The following is a 9761-nucleotide window of genomic DNA, read 5'->3' on the forward strand; positions in this document are numbered from 1 at the left end:
AATTTTAAAATGTTTTACAATTTTTGAATAGTTTGTATTCAAGTGCATGAAACGTAAAGTACAGTTATGTTGTACACATTTTCTTTATGTGTTCTGGTTAGAACTGAAGAAAATCCAATCCACAGGGTCATATTTATAAAGAAGCATTTACCAAACATTCACTGCAGATTAATCTTTATGGAGCATGTGTTTTTTTTTTTTTTTTTTATAAATATGGAACGCTTCAAGAATTTGCTTGTCATCCTTGGGCTGGGGCCATGCTAATGTTCTCTGTATCGTTCCAATTTTAGTATATGTACTGCCGAAGCAAGCACAATGGTGCATGTGGTTTAACCAATTGCAGACCAAACCACAAACATTTACTGCTGAAGGGCGGCCGCTGTGTGCTGGATTATGTATGTGATACGTGATCAGTGCTTCCGAGTAAAGTGTGCGTGCTGCCCCAGCTGTGTTGTAGACTTGTGCACAACGGAAAATTTCATTTAGTTTCGGTTCGTTGTCATTCGTAAAATACATAAATTTATTCTGTTATATTCGTTATGTTATGTTAATTCGTTTTCGGATAATTCGTTATTATTCGCGGAGTGTCTATATTCGTTATACTGAATCTCGAATCATGTTGAATTCATTCGTTATATCCGCTATAATTTCTTTCGTATTAGTTGAAATTCGATATTTATGTATATATATATATATTCGTGATAATGATTCGTAGTTTGGAAAGTCGTTTGTTAATTGAATCTATTAACACATGCAATGACAATATCTCTTCTCCTCTGCTCAAATACAATACAACACCCTTCTCACTCAGTTCTCAGGAATGCACTTTGCCAGTAATCCAACCTCCAGCACAAAATTAAACAGCTGATTGGACTGTAAGATTTACTTTGAGTTGACCTTTTGTTTCATTAGATCCTTAACGAATTACCGAATCATGTCAAATTAATTCGTTATATTTGCTATAATTTCTTTCGTATTAATTGAAATTCGTTATTTTTTTATTCGGACATTCGGATGCATCCGAATGTCTGAAAGATGTATATATATACTGAGCAAAATTATAAAAGCCACACTTTTGTGTTTGCCCCTATTTATCATGAGCTGTACTTAGGATCTACAACTTTTTCTATGTACACAAAAGGCCTATTTCTCTCAAATATTGTTCACAAATCTGTCTAAATCTGTGTTAGTGAGCACTTCTCCTTTGCCGAGATAATCCATCCACCTCACAGGTGTGGCATATCCAGATGCTGATTAGACAGCATGAATATTGCACAAGTGTGCCTTAGGCTGGCCACAATAAAAGGCCACTCTAAAATGTGCAGTTTTCCTGTATTGGGGGGTCCGGGGGTTCTGAAAACCAGTCAGTATCTGGTGTGACAATTTGCCTCACGTAGTGCAGCACATCTCCTTCGCATAGAGTTGATTAGGTTGATGATTGCGGCCTGCGGAATGTTGGTCCATTCCTCTTCAATGGCTGTGCGAAGTTGCTGGATATTGGCAAGAACTGGAACACGCTGTCGTATACGCCGATCAAGAGCATCCCAAACATGCTCAATGGGTGACATGTCCGGTGAGTATGCTGGCCATGCAAGAACTGGGATGTTTTCAGCTTCCAGGAATTGTGTACAGATCTAGGGATGAGCCGAACACCCCCCGGTATGGTTTGCACCAGAACCTGTGAACGGACCGAAAATTCGCACGAACATTAGAACCCCATTGACGTCTATAGGACTCGAACGTTCGAAATCAAATATGCTCATTTTAAAGGCTAATTTTCATGGTATTGTCCTAAAAAGGGTTTGGGGACCCGGGTCCTGCCCCAGGGGACATGTATCAATGCAAAAAAAACTTTTAAAAACGGCTGTTTTTTCGCGAGCAGTGATTTTAATGATGCTCAAAGTAAAAAAAAAAAAAAGTGAAATATTCCTTTAAATATCGTACCTGAGGGGTGTCTATAGTATGCCTGTAAAGTGGCGCATGTTTCCCGTGCTTAGAACAGTCCCTGCACAAAATGTCATTTTTAAAGGAAAAAAAGTCATTTAAAACTGCTTGCGGGTTTAATGTAATGTCGGGTCTTGGCAATATGGATGAAAATCAGTGAGACAAATGGCATGGTTACCCCCCAGTCCATTACCAGGTCCTTTGGGTCTTGTATGGATATTAAGGGGAACACCGCACCCAAATTAAAAAAAGGAAAGGTGTGGGGCCACCAGGCCCTATATACTCTGAACAGCAGTATACAGGCGGTGCAAACAAGACAGGGACTGTAGGTTTGTTGTTAAGTAGAATCTGTTTGTAATTTTGAACGGGTAAATTTTTAACGTGTTTAGCTCCAGCCAAAAAATCTTTTTTAAGCTTTTTGGAAAACATAGGGAAGGGTTATCACCCCTGTGACATTTGTTTTGCTGTCTGTGCTCCTCTTCAGAAGATTTCACCTCACTTTTTGTCCCAATGACAAATGTTTTTTGAAAATGTGTTTTTTTTTGTGAAACAAGGAATGGTGATAAAGCATCAGTGGAAAGGAGAAATGTTTTTCCCATATTAACTCTTACAGGAAAGAATTTCCCTTCCTAGGGGTAGATTTAATCTCACTTCCTGTTGTCTCCTTCCGTTTGCAAATAGGAGTCGTTTGTAAGTTGGATGTTTGAAAGTAGGGGCCTGCCCTATATACTCAGCAGAAATTTTGGCCTTAGGTGTTGTTGTGGCCGCAACACTGTAAGCCCTCACAGGGCCCTGCTGTGAAATATTAGATCAAGAATTGTAATTACATGCCCCTGTTGAACAAGGGCAGAAAAATTGGGCCTTTGGTGGTGGTGCTGGTGCCACAACACTGTAAGTCCTCACTCGCTCTTGGTGGCCACAGAAACGGGCCCTGCTGTGAAATATTAAATCAAGAATTGTAATTACATGCCCCGTTGAACAGGGGCTGAAAAATTGGGCCTTAAGCACTGGTGCTAGTGTCACAACACTGCAACCCCTCACAGATACTCTAGTTGGAACGCAGGAACGAGCCCTGTTTCAAAGTATTGCATCAAAAATTGTAATTACATGCCCCTGTTTAACAGGGGCTGAAAAATTAGGCCTTAGACACTGGTGCTGGTGCCACAACACTGCAACCCCTCACAGATACTCTAGTTGGAACGCAGGAACGAGCCCTGCTGCAAAGTATTGCATCAAAAATTGTAATTACAAACCCCTGTTAAACAGGGGCTGAAAAATTAGGCCTTAGGCACTGGTGCTGGTGCCACAACACTGCAACCCTTCACAGATACTCTAGTTGGAACGCAGGAACGAGCCCTGCTGCAAAGTATTGCATCAAAAATTGTAATTACATGCCCTTGTTAAACAGGGGCTGAAAAATTGGGCCTTAGGCACTGGTGACGGCGCCCAGAATCAAAAATGTTCTTACAAGCTATCAGCGTGATCATTGAGGAGGAAGAGGATAATTACTCAGGATAGTCACTCAGCATCAGCATAGGCAGTCTTTGAAGGGATCTGAGATTTCAAAAAAAATTATTCGGTTACATCAGCATCAGGTGCTTGGTAGCTGGTGGTGATCCAAGACTGATTCATTTTTATGAAGGTCAGTCGATCAACCGAGTCGGTGGACAGACGCACCCTGTGATCGGTTACAAAGCCTCCAGCAGCACTGAATGTGCGTTCCGAAAGAACGCTGGATGCAGGACAGGCCAGTAGCTCAATTGCATACTGTGCAAGCTCTGGCCAGTGATCCATCCTCAAGACCCAGTAACCCAGAGGATTTTCGGTGGGAAAGGTGTCCAAATCAGATCTTGCCCCTAGGTATTCCTGCACCATGTAAAACAGACGGTGGCGATGGTTGCTGGAACGATCATACCTTGGGGCTATGGACTAAAAAATTGTCTGAACGCATTGGTCAGACGGCCACCTTCTCCACCGCTCCTTCTTTGATCGACCGAAGCCTCAGCAACACGTTGTCCAGAAACAGGAGTTTTTAACCTCCCAGTCTCTGGGAACGCGTTGCATAAACCTTTCTGCAAGGCCTCCCGAAGATGTTTCATCCTCTGCTCCCTCTGTGATGACAAGATAAGGTCCGCAACCTTACCCTGGTAACGTGGATCAAGGAGGGTTGCCAGCCAGTATTGGTCCTTCTCATTAATACCACGAATACGAGGATCCTTACACAGGCTTTGCAGGATCAGGGAGGCCATGCAGCGTAGGTTTGCTGAGGCATTCGGTCCGGAGTCCTCTGGGTCACTAAGGACGACATGGTCCACAGCCACCTCCTCCCAGCCACGTACAAGTCCATGTGTTTCTTGGGACTGATCCCTTAAAGACTGCTGCTGATGCTGAGTGCCAGGCTCCACCTCCATACTGACACAATCCTCCTCCTCCTCTTCCTGTGTGATCGGCGGGCACGCAGGAACACTGTCTGGATAAAGGGGGCCTTGAGAGCTAAGGAAGTCCTCCTCTTCCTGCCTCTGTTCTGCCTCAAGTGCCCTGTCCATTATTCCACGCAGCGTGTGCTCCAACAGGTGGACAAGGGGGACAGTGTCACTGATGCATGCACTGTCACTGCTCACCATCCTCGTGGCCTCCTCAAATGGTGACAGGACAGTACATGCATCCCTGATCATGGCCCACTGCGTGGGGAAAAAAAAACCAAGCTCCCCTGACCCTGTCCTGGTGCCATAGTCGCACAGGTACTCATTGATGGCCCTCTGCTGAGTGTGCAGCCGCTGCAGCATGGCCAATGTTGAGTTCCACCTGGTGGGCATGTCACAGATTAGGCGGTTCTTGGGCAGGTTAAACTCCTTTTGGAGGTCCGCCAGCCGAGCACTGGCATTATATGACCGGCGGAAATGCACACAGACTTTCCTGGCCTGCCTCAGGACATCCTGTAAGCCTGCGATAGTGATAGGATCAGGAAAACACCACCAACCTTCTACAGGTAGCTTTAGGTGAACACTGTGCAGAGCTCGCCAAAAAATAACTTGTAGCTTATTTAGCTGCCTGCGATAGTGATAGGATCAGGAAAACACCACCAACCTTCTACAGGTAGCTTTAGGTGAACACTGTGCAGAGCTCGCCAAAAAATAACTTGTAGCTTATTTAGCTGCCCGCGGTAGTGATAGGATCAGGAAAACACCACCCAACCTTCTACAGGTAGCTTTAGCAGAACACTGTGCAGAGCTCGCTCTACACTAACTTGTAGCTTATTTAGCTGCCTGCGGTAGTAATAGGATCAGGAAAACACCACCAACCTTCTACAGGTAGCTTTAGGTGAACACTGTGCAGAGCTCACCAAAAAATAACTTGTAGCTTATTTAGCTGCCTGCGGTAGTGATAGGATCAGGAAAACACCACCAACCTTCTACAGGTAGCTTTAGGTGAACACTGTGCAGAGCTCACCAAAAAATAACTTGTAGCTTAATTAGCTGCCTGCGGTAGCGATAGGATCAGGAAAACACCACCAACCTTCTACAGGTAGCTTTAGGTGAACACTGTGCAGAGCTCGCACTACACTAACTTGTAGCTTATTTAGCTGCCTGCGGTAGTGATAGGATCAGGAAAACACCATCAACCTTCTACAGGTAGCTTTAGGTGAACACTGTGCAGAGCTTGCCAAAAAATAACTTGTAGCTTATTTAGCTGTCTGTGGTAGTGATAGGATCAGGAAAACACCACCAACCTTCTACAGGTAGCTTTAGCTGAACACTGTGCAGAGCTCGCAAAAAAATAACTTGTAGGTTTTAGCTGAACAGTGTGAGGAGGACACACTACACTAACTTGTAGCTTTAGCTGAACACAGTGCAGAGGTTGCACTACACTAACTTGTAGTTTTCACTGAACACTGAGGAGGACACACTACACCAACTTGTAGCTTTAGCTGAACACTGTGAGGAGGACGCACTACCCTAACTTGTAGCTTTAGCTGAACACTGTGCAGAGGTCATACTAAACTAACTTGTAGCTTTAGCTGAACACTGTTAGGAGGACGCACTACACTAACTTGTAGCTTTAGCTGAACACTGTGCAGAGGTCTCACTACACTAATTTGTAGTTTTAGCTGAACACTGAGGAGGACGCACTAACTTGTATCTTTAGCTGAACACTGTGCAGCGGTCGCACTACACTAACTTGTAGTTTTAGCTGAACACTGTGAGAAGGACGTACTACACTAACTTGTAGCTTTAGCTGAATACTTTGCAGAGTTTGCACTACACTAACTTGTAGTTTTCGCTGAACACTGTGAGGAGGACACACTACACCAGCTTGTAGCTTTAGCTGAACACTGTGAGGAGGACGCACTACCCTAACTTGTAGCTTTAGCTGAACACTGTGCAGAGGTCATACTAAACTAACTTGTAGCTTTAGCTGAACACTGGGAGGAGGACGCACTACACTAACTTGTAGCTTTAGCTGAACGCTGTGCAGAGGTCTCACTACACTAACTTGTAGTTTTAGCTGAACACTGTGCACTACACTAACTTGTAGTTTTAGCTGAACACTGTGCAGAGGCCTCACTACACTAACTTGTAGTTTTAGCTGAACACTGTGAGGAGGACGCACTACACTAACTTGCAGCTTTAGCTGAACACTGTGCAGAGGTCGCACTACAATAACTTGTAGTTTTAGCTGAACACTGTGAGGAGGACGCACTACCCTAACTTGTAGCTTTAGCTGAACACTGTGCACTACACTAACTTGTAGTTTTAGCTGAACACTGTGCAGAGGTTACTAACTTGTAGTTTTAGCTGAACACTGTGAGGGGGACGCACTACACTAACTGTAAATAGTCTAGCTGCCTGACTGTGGTACTAATAGGATCAAAAGAACACCAGCAATTTTCTTTAGGTAGCTGTAAATACGGTAACAAGACAAGCCTGCCTGTCAGTAGGAAGATAACAGGAACGGATCTACCTAAACTGAATACAGTGTATATATATATATGTATATATATATATATATATATATATATATATATATATATATATACACAACACCTGGGATGCATATATATATATATACAATACACTGTAAGTGCAGCTAACTCACTGACTGTCCTGCCTAATCTAGCTAACTCAAATGAAATGACACTGTCTCTCTGTCTCTGTCTCTCAACGCCGGAACACACTACACAGGGCCGCCGTGCAGGCAGCCTTATATAGTGTGGGGCGTGTTCTAAACCCCCTGAGCCATAATTGGCCAAAGCCACCCTGGCTTTGGCCAATTACATCTCTCTCTACCGACGGCGCTGTGATTGGCCAAGCATGCGGGTCATAGTGCATGCTTGGCCAATCATCAGCCAGCAATGCACTGCGATGCCGCAGTGAATTATAGGCCATGACGCGCCACACGAATTTGGCGCGAACGGCCCATATCGTTCGCAATTCGACGAACGATCGAACAGCCGATGTTCGAGTTGAACGTGGGTTCGACTCGAACGCGAAGCTCATCCCTATACAGATCCTTGCAACATGGGGCAGCGCATTATCATGCTGCAACATGAGGTGATGGTCATGGATAAATAGCACAACAATGGGCCTCAGGATCTCGTCATGGTATCTCTGTGCATTCAAAATGCCATCAATAAAATACACCTGTGTTTGTTCCCCATAGCATACGCCTGCCCATACCATAACCCCACAGCCACCATGGGCCACGCAATCCACAATGTTGACATCAGCAAACCGTTCACCCACACAATGCCATACACGCTGTCTGCCATCTGCCCTGTACAGTAAAAACCAGGATTCATCCGTGAAGAGAACACATCTCCAAAGTGCCAGACGTCATCAAATGTAAGCATTTGCACACTCAAGTAAGTTACGACGACGAACTGCACTCAGGTCGAGACCCCGATGAGGACGATGAGCATGCAGATGACCTTCCCTGAGACAGTCCCTGACAGTTTGTGCAGAAATTCTTTGGTTATGCAAACTGATTGTTGCAGCAGCTGTCCGGGTGGCTTACTATCTGCACTGTTAGTACTGAAAAATGTATTAAAAAAAAAACTCCATACCAGACCCAAGTTGCACTCACTCACTCACTCCTGTTCGTTTAAAGTCTGACCAATGTTGCAGGGCAAAGTCGGATCGGAAGTCATGGGACTTTCATGTCGAAGCAGTGTGAACCCGGCCTAAATGTTTGAGGAAAAACACCTTCACTGCTTCATAAATATGCCCCAATAGTGTTCTATAATGTGGCTCAGTGGTTAGCACATCTGCCTTCATAGGTGTGCGCAGCCCATTGCATTAGGGTGTGCACCCCAAAGCTCAAACACATATCCGTGTGTATGTGTATATATATTGGCGGTGTCATTAGAGCAGTGGACGGAGTCATTAGAGCAGAAATTGGTGTCAGTAGGGTAGTGAATGGTGTCGGTAGTTTTTATTTTTATTATTTTATTTTGTATTATTTTTTACAATCTTATTTTTTTCTACAATTTTTTTAGGAGCCCCGTTAGGGGGCTTTGGTGTAACATCAGGGGTCAAAACAGGGGGAATGTGCGCCACATGGGGTGATTAGGGTGTGCCCCGGCACTCCTGGCACATCCTGTGCACACGCCTGTCTACCTTGCAGCCTTGGGGTCATTAGTTCAAATCTTGGCTAAGACACTATCTGCACTGAGTTTGCATGTTCTCCCTGTGCTTATATGGGCTTCCTCTCACACTCCAAAGACATGCTGGTAGGTTAATTGGCTCCTGTCTAAATCAGTCCAAGTAGCTGTGTGTACATATGCATGTAAGCTCCTTTTGGTAGGGACTGGCATGACTGAACAGTATGTGAAGTGCTGTGTAAATTAAGAATGCTATATAAATACCTATAATAAAGGCAATATACATGTATATTTATATACACATTATATAAAAATATTAAAAAATAATATATACAAAATTAGTTAAAAAAAACTAAAGCCATTGTCGTTTAGTATAGTCCATTTAAAACAGCCCCAGACTGGAGGTAAAGTCTTTGGTACAAGACACACGCCCTGAGTGCAGCCCACCTGGTCCAATGCCAACCTTTGTCCCTGTTTCTGGGCTTTTCACCATCCCCAGACATCCCAAGTCTCCGCGCATTTCGGCTGTGGCTCCCTGACACCCGCAAGTGCTGCACGATATCCCTGCTGCAGGGCTGATCCTGGGCGAAGGCGTGGGATCCCCGCCATCAGCACAGTCCTGAGTCTGCTCACTGATACACAGAGAGACAGTAGGCTGTGAGTGGGACCAGTTTAGCAGATGATCGGAGTTCACCCACAGCTCTGGATCACAGCCAGGGAGAGCCGCTCAGCAGAGCCAGTACTCTCCCCCTGTGCTGTGCCCTCCTGCTCCCCTTGTACTGTACCCCCTGCCCCCTGTACTGTGCCCACTTATCGTCCCCCTGTGCTGTTACCTCCTGCTCTCCCATACTTTACCCTCCTGCCACCTGTACTTTGCCCACTCAGGGCCATCTTTTCACATGGGCACACTGGGCAGTTGCCCGGGGGCCCCACTTGCCTGGGGGGCCCCACCTACCCAGTGACCCCAGCAAGGGCTGCACTGGTCTACCGGGATACTGGGAAATTTCCTGGTAGGCTGCATGCCCTGGGGCCGCTTTGAGTTGCGGCTGCAGTGCTCCGCTCTTTCCCTCTCTCCTCCTCCTCCTGTGTATCACGAAGCTGGCTGGGTCTGTGTTCGGCAGCCGTGCTGTAACAAGGTCCCACCCCCCTAGACCGGCTTGTGTAATAGTAGATTGTACCAGTGTTCCCCCTATCACACGAGCCGGTCTAGGGGCGG

General features: G+C 45.4%; 1 non-coding gene across 1 annotated transcript; it reads right to left on the minus strand.

Annotated features, from left to right (window-relative positions):
- Positions 1 to 207: 207 nt before the first annotated feature.
- LOC141130703 (U6 spliceosomal RNA) lies at positions 208 to 314 on the minus strand. The gene has a single exon (XR_012242471.1). It is a non-coding gene; the product is annotated as a U6 spliceosomal RNA (small nuclear RNA).
- Between the last annotated feature and the right edge of the window lie 9447 nt (positions 315 to 9761).

Source organism: Aquarana catesbeiana, linkage group LG02, assembly GCF_042186555.1.
Source record: "Aquarana catesbeiana isolate 2022-GZ linkage group LG02, ASM4218655v1, whole genome shotgun sequence".
Classification (NCBI taxonomy): Eukaryota; Metazoa; Chordata; class Amphibia; order Anura; family Ranidae; genus Aquarana; species Aquarana catesbeiana.